This window comes from Coffea eugenioides, chromosome 9 (genome assembly GCF_003713205.1).
Source record: "Coffea eugenioides isolate CCC68of chromosome 9, Ceug_1.0, whole genome shotgun sequence".
Lineage (NCBI taxonomy): Eukaryota > Viridiplantae > Streptophyta > Magnoliopsida > Gentianales > Rubiaceae > Coffea > Coffea eugenioides.
In genome coordinates this window covers 35596757-35603832 of record NC_040043.1, presented here as the reverse complement: position 1 = coordinate 35603832, position 7076 = coordinate 35596757, and positions in this window count along the sequence as shown.

Below are 7076 nucleotides of genomic sequence, written 5' to 3'. Positions count from 1 at the left end.
TGGAACTTCAGAAAGGGATCGTCCTTATGGGCTAAGTTTATCAAAGCAAAATATTGTAGACGACTACACCCCTGTCAGGTAGAAATCAGATCAATGGACTCTGCACTCTGGAGAAGGATGGTCAATGTGAGCCGACAAGTGGAACTTTCTATGTTATGGGTTGCTAAAGACGGAGCATGCCATTTTTGGTATGACAATTGGTTGGGAGGTGGTGCGCTGTTTTTACGAGCTACGGTATTCCCAAACTTGTCGTTTGGCAATTTCATAACTAATGGGCAATGGGATGCGAATCGGTTATATCAGTATCTGCCATATGAAATGGTTAACTCCATTTTGAACCACCCACTCCCGGAAGAGAGCGGCGAGGCTGAAGTCATATGGATGCCCACAAATTCTGGAAATTTCACTGTATCTTCAGCTTTTTGGGAAATTAGGCAAGCCCGAAACACATCAATGGTTTTTGATAGAATCTGGCATCCTCGTCTTTCTTTGAAGACCTCATTCTTCATGTTGCGATTGTTGCTGGGTAGGTTGCCAATACCGGATACGTTACGAAATTTTGGTTTTCATTTACCCTCAAAGTGTTTTTGCTGCCAATCGGCATCTGAAGAGTCAACCGAACATTTATTCTCCAATGGCATTATAGCATCAACAGTTTGCAATTATTTTGGGGCTTCATGTGGACTCCAAGTATCAGGGTCATATTTGAGATCTCGCATAGTGGGTTGGTGGTTGAAATCATATGATTCTGATATAAGACGGTTTATTGGACGGCTACTTCCTTCTGTAGTATGTTGGCAAATTTGGAAGGCAAGAAATAAAGCAATGTTTGAGGATGTCCAGATGCGGTCGAATGTCATTTGTCAAGCCATTTTCTTGGAAATCCGATCCATTGTGGACATACATTTCAAAAAAGTGGGACGAGTACAGTCATTTTATCATTTGTATGATTGGCCGAACTCATCTGATGTTGGCATCACATACAAACTTATTCGATGGGAAACGAAGGAATCTGGACGGTTCACACTTAATACAGACGGATGTTCTAAGGGTAATCCAGGAGTGGGTGGAGGCGGTGGAGTTCTTCGGGATTCAAATGGCCTTCCTTTGATTGGTTTTTCGGCATATTTTGGGGAAACTACATGTCTTCGTGCAGAGGCTCGTGCCCTCCTTATTGGTCTTCAAACATGTGCACAGAGGTGCTTTCGGAATATCTATGTGCAATCGGATTCTTTGGTATTAATTGGAATTCTTCAGCATCACATTCAATGTCCCTGGCACATCCGACGGATTATCAGGCAGATTTGGCAGTTTATGGAAGATCCGGATCGTTTTTCACATTGTTACAGGGAAGCGAATAAGGTGGCTGATGTGTTATCCAATGTGGGCGTATCTCATCCAGACCAGCAAATCAAGATATACGAGACATTAAACACGTTTCCAACAATGGCTCATGGAGCAATTCGCCTTGATAGGCTAGGAATGCCTTCAATTCGGAAAATTAGGTCTATGTAACATTTTACTCTTGTCTTACTTCTAATAAAAATAAATATATTTCAAAAAAAAAAAAAGTAATCATTGGGTATTTGTTAACCAAGAATGAGGGTAAACCACATGAAGAATCCCAAGATTATTAGGCTAGAGTTCCATTTTCATTGATGTTTTTGCAAGCCACCGACTTGGCCCTTTTTTTCTCTTTTGTAAGATTGATTTTCTCTTTCAAGATATTTTCTTAGTGAATAAAATTAAACAGGTAATAAAACCACTGAACTATTGAAAATTTGATATTCTCTAGTTTAATTGTGGTTTGAAGGTTGTGTCCTTACAATATCATCCTTGATGAGTGCCCATTCATATATTGCGTTTTGGTGAGCTAGACCAAAAGAGATTAGAGTTTTGTCCTCTAAAAACAAAGGTATGAAATTTTTCTATAGCATATTACCATAGCTGGTAGATTAATCATGCAAGTGCCTGTTGCATGCCATAGCATATCTTTTTTTTTTTTTTTGGTCTGTAATTGGACACCATAGGTTACACTTTTATCATTAGAAGGAAAGGACACCCTAAGTGTGCAATTTATAAGACAAAGACAAAAATATAAGATGAGTAAAAAGAATAAAAATAGAGTAAATGACAAAAAAAGGGTTTACACCTAGACCTTTTTTTTTCCAGGGGTGAAACAAAGTTTACAACTAAATCTCAATTGGCATTTTCTATAGGAATTTATACTATCATAGATGTCTATTTTTACGTACCTCTCAGATAACGTGCTTTAAAGTATTTCACTGTGATACCTGTGAAGAAATTAGCCTGAAAGCATACGTGATTCAATGAATCAATAAGATGTTGCTCCATTAGCTTTTATGATATTCACTAAAAAATTACAAAAATTATACCATAGAAGTTTCCAAATTAGGGATTATCCCCTGTTTCTGATGTTTCTCAAGGTTAAGTAGTTTTCTAAATCAAGACATATTGTATGAAATAAATGAAGGTAAGTAATGTTGATATAGATCTGGCACATGTCAAACCACAAAATTCTTATGGCACAGTGGCAATATAAATTCTTAAAAAAATCTGTATACCAAGTTGGAGTACAGGACAAATTAAGATAGTAAGCAGATGACTTATTTAACAATCAAGCTGGCAAAATGCTTATTAGATTTTCTGAACTAGCTAAACTCAAGTAGATAAATGAAAAGCCATCAGAGAATTAGCTAAATTCTTCTGGCAATATGTTCTCAACAATATCAGGAATAAAACCATATATTTTAGTCTATACACCAATCAAACTCAAATAACTAGATAAAAACACTTCTTGGAAAGGCCATTTACCACCTCATCCGATATAACAAACTTGCACTATTGCAATGAGTGAATTGGTAACCCTGGAACAAATAAAACATCAGCTTCCACTGATGATGTTATTTTGACTTCCAAGTGAAGTTCTTTAGCAAGGGAGTCAGAATAGCACAATGGGTCTTTTTGGTCCAAGATCGGTTCATTTTAACCTCAACTTAGGGGAGAATTTGTCTACGACAAAGAGCCAAGCAGAATTATATATGTTAGGGGAACATTAGCTAATTCTTGAAGAACCAATTGGAATCGTATGCAAATGTTGTCAAATTGTGTATGAAGATGCAAGGACATTTCTCCTGCTCTATAAAAGGAGACTCCACAAAGACAAGATTGGGTTGACCTTTGCAGAGGTGATTGCTCTAGTATTCATGAACTTCATTTTGGTTAGTCCGCCTCTGGAAACTATTACACCTCCATTGATGTTGAGGGCTCTGTATTGGATCTTATTTCAGATGTTATTAAGATGTCAATGTATAGTCATCAACTGGAAGTAGTGTTGCAGGAACAGAAGTGACCACAGATACAATGAACTAAAGTTGCCATACCATTTTGTTGTAGATAATGTGAGGCTAATTGAAAATTTAGTTTGGTATCATTTTGATAGTGCGTGCGCTTCACGTGTTTTTGGGAGGTAAATAATATTGTCTTTAGTCTTTTCACTGATTTAATGCACTAATGCTTGTTTTTGTCCTTTTAAAAAAATTCATATTCATGGGGATCATATAATATCTCTGGTGTGAAACATAAGTATCCTTTGGTAATCGCAATACAAAAGGAGAATTAATTTCATAGTATGGAACTCGCTAACATGATTGACAGGTTTTGCAACTGTTTATAAGAATGTCATTATTCCATCACCTTTGCATTCTACTCATAGCTAGAATATGACTCTGAGCTTTTGGAATCCATAGGAAAAAGCAAATTGCATACGATGGAAATTTTGAGCCCAACACAAATTAAGTGTTTTCTCCTTTGGTTATAATTCAATCGATTTCCCTCTTTTCAGTTGATAAGAATGCGCATTTTAATGCACAACTTGGGCATCAATTTACTAATATGCTGGTTTAGAGAATTCTTAAATTAATGTTAAAAGACTTAAGTTTTTTTTTTTAGTGATTTTGAAAGACTTAAGTTTTCAAAAGAGAGGGTTTAAAACGACAATCAATATAAAATCTAAGTGAATTTGGCATTTAAAAAAAAAGTTCTAGAAGGCCAAAATAACTTAAAAATTTTGAAAATCTCTATTCCCCTTAGTAATACACATTTTACGGCTAGGATGGCTTGCAATTTAGCATTTTGGAGTGCCTATCACTACTTTTACTACATTGATGCAATAAGCTAAATGCTTAATTCTTTAAAAACTAATTTCTCTGGCGAAAAATAAATGATTATTGGAAAAAAATGAAAATTGTTAGATTCATGAGTAAAGGATTATGTCCCACATTAGTCTGAGAGATGGAGAAACACCAATTAATATGTAAGTAAGGGTCCAAAACATAATAGTTTAAACTTTTGGGTCAGAGTTGGGTTCCTGACTTACATATTGGGCTCTTTGCTGAAATTTCTCGAGGTGTTTTTCCCTACTAAATTAGTATCAGAGTTTCAGATTGTGAGACTGAGCTACTCATGGGCAAGTGGATTCTTCTTGGAGTTGAACCAGTGAAAATTCTCTTCTTGGTAGTGGACCGATATGCTAAGAAGTTTGGGTAGTGTTGGACCAGGTGCATCATGGGTTTGGCAGAGGGTCCAGTTGGTATGAGATAGAGCCAAGGGTTGGGAAAGGTCCAAAAATCCAGTTTGGATGTTGAAAAGGAGTGAGTCCATATTTGGGAGAAGATGTGACCTTAGGTGATAAGGTAGGTTTGCGTTGAGTATTAAAGTGGGTTCGAAGAAGAGATTGTAAATTTGGGTTTAATGTGGGGGTTACTCATTAAAGAGGAGATTTGTTAGGTTCATGAGTAAAGGGTTATATCCCATATCGGTCCGAGAGATGGAGAAAGAGCAGTTAATATGGAAGTAAGGGTCTGAAACCTAATAGGTTAAACTTTTGGGTCAGAATTGGGTTCCTGACTTACATATTGAGCTCTTTGGTGGGGTCTCTCGAGATATTTCTCCCTATCAAATTGGTATCAGAGTTTCAGATTGTGAGATTGGGTTACTCATGAGTAAGTGGCACTACAAGAAAATTGTTCATCAGTGACAACACAAAGTCATCACAGAACATACAAATATCGTCACAAATACCTTTTATTGACGACTTTTTGATCGTCACAAAGTCGTCACTAAATCCCCGTCGGTAAAAGTAAACAGTGACGACCTAAAATTTCGTCACTAAATAGTTCTCATTAGTGATGACTTTAAGTAGAGCATTTTTGACAAAAAATCAAGTCGTCAATAAAACACTTCCGAATTGTTGTCACTAATGACAACTATTTAGTGACGACCTGAAATGTCGCCACTAAATAGTTGTCATTAGTGACAACAATCCGGAAGTGTTTTATTGACGAATTGACCTTTTGTCAAAAATGCTCTACTTAAGGTCGTCACTAAAAAGCACCGAAAGCCATTGTATATAACTATTTTATTGATAACAATTGTCGTCACAAATGTAGCTTAGATTTAGTGACAGTCTCTGTTGTGACAAGAAGTTTTTATTTTCTATTTTGTGACAACTTTTTTTTGTCATTAGATAATTTCTCAATAGCTTAATAGTCATAATTTGGCCTGTAATCATTGCTAAATCATTGATTTTAAACAAACCATACAAATAAACATGAACGATTGATAACCAAAAGTATTTGCATTAGATTACATGGTAATAATATAGCATTCTCAAATGCCAAATTCAAGTGTACATTACCCAACTAATGCCTACAAAAATAACATTTCTCCAAAATATCACTTGTACATAAGGTACACGTACAAAAGCAATTACAGTTTAAGAAATTGAAAAACATCTAAATGAACCACTCCATGAGCAAAAGGCAATTTTGTCTTCAACGTTCTTCAACCATAACCATAGATATCTTCCAAAAGCTAGTATGAATAGCATTTATCTGTCATAAAAGAGTAAAAGAAATAGGTAAGGGGAGGAGTACAATAATAAAGAACAAGTAATGAGACTTAGATTATTAAGACAAAAATTACAATTCATTAAGAACCTCATATAATTTGGGCCCACATATTACAACACCAGCAAGAAATTAGAAATCACAGTCCAATCTATACAAATACAACACTGCATAAGCTCAACTAAAGAGCTCTCTAAAACAGTTTTTTTTTTATTTTCTTTCTTCTTCTTTAAATAGCTCAACTTATTGAACAATTAAATTGGACTCCCACAGTAATTATTGTTTAATCTTTATGCTTTTGGTTGTTTATATATTAAAACACAGAAAGCAACTTATTGTACGAGGTGTGAATACAGGAGGTACTAGCCCTCTTTGATTTAGGAGTTTATGCTTCATAAATCATGAAAGAAACGATGCCTCTGTAGGATTAAACTGTGCAAAGAGAATGAGTTATTTGCCTCACAATGTGAAAGTGAAGACCATCTAAACAGGTGAAACCAATCAAATTTCACAAACGCCCCCTTTGCATTATATTCATTTCTTTCAAGTCACTACATAGGCAAAAAGAAGATTGCTATCCATGCATGGTCTGTCGCTTGTACTTGGAAATAATATACTATTGCAGATGAACAATCAGATTTTTACCTCTCTATTGATAAACTAACAGCACTATATATATGATACCTAGATATTTTCCAAAGAATAAGTTCAGATAACAATGATGCATAACATCAGCCCCAAAAAATGTTATTACACAACCATCAGCCCCATAACCATAACCATAAACTACACAACCATAACAAAAAATAGTCAACAATGATGGATAACATCAGCCCCAAAAAATGTTATTACCAGTTATTACCAAAAAACAGTCCACAATGACCACAAGTTACCAAAAACTACACATCAGCCATAACCATAACCATAAACTACACAATCATAACAAAAAACAGTCCACAATGATGCATAACATCAGCCCCAAAAAATGCTATTACCAGCTATTACCAAAAAACAGTCCACAGTGACCACAAGTTACCAAAAACTACAGATCAGCCATAACCATAACCATAAACTACACAACTATAACAAAAAATAGTCCACAATGATGCATAACATCAGCCCCAAAAAATGCTATTACCAAAAAAC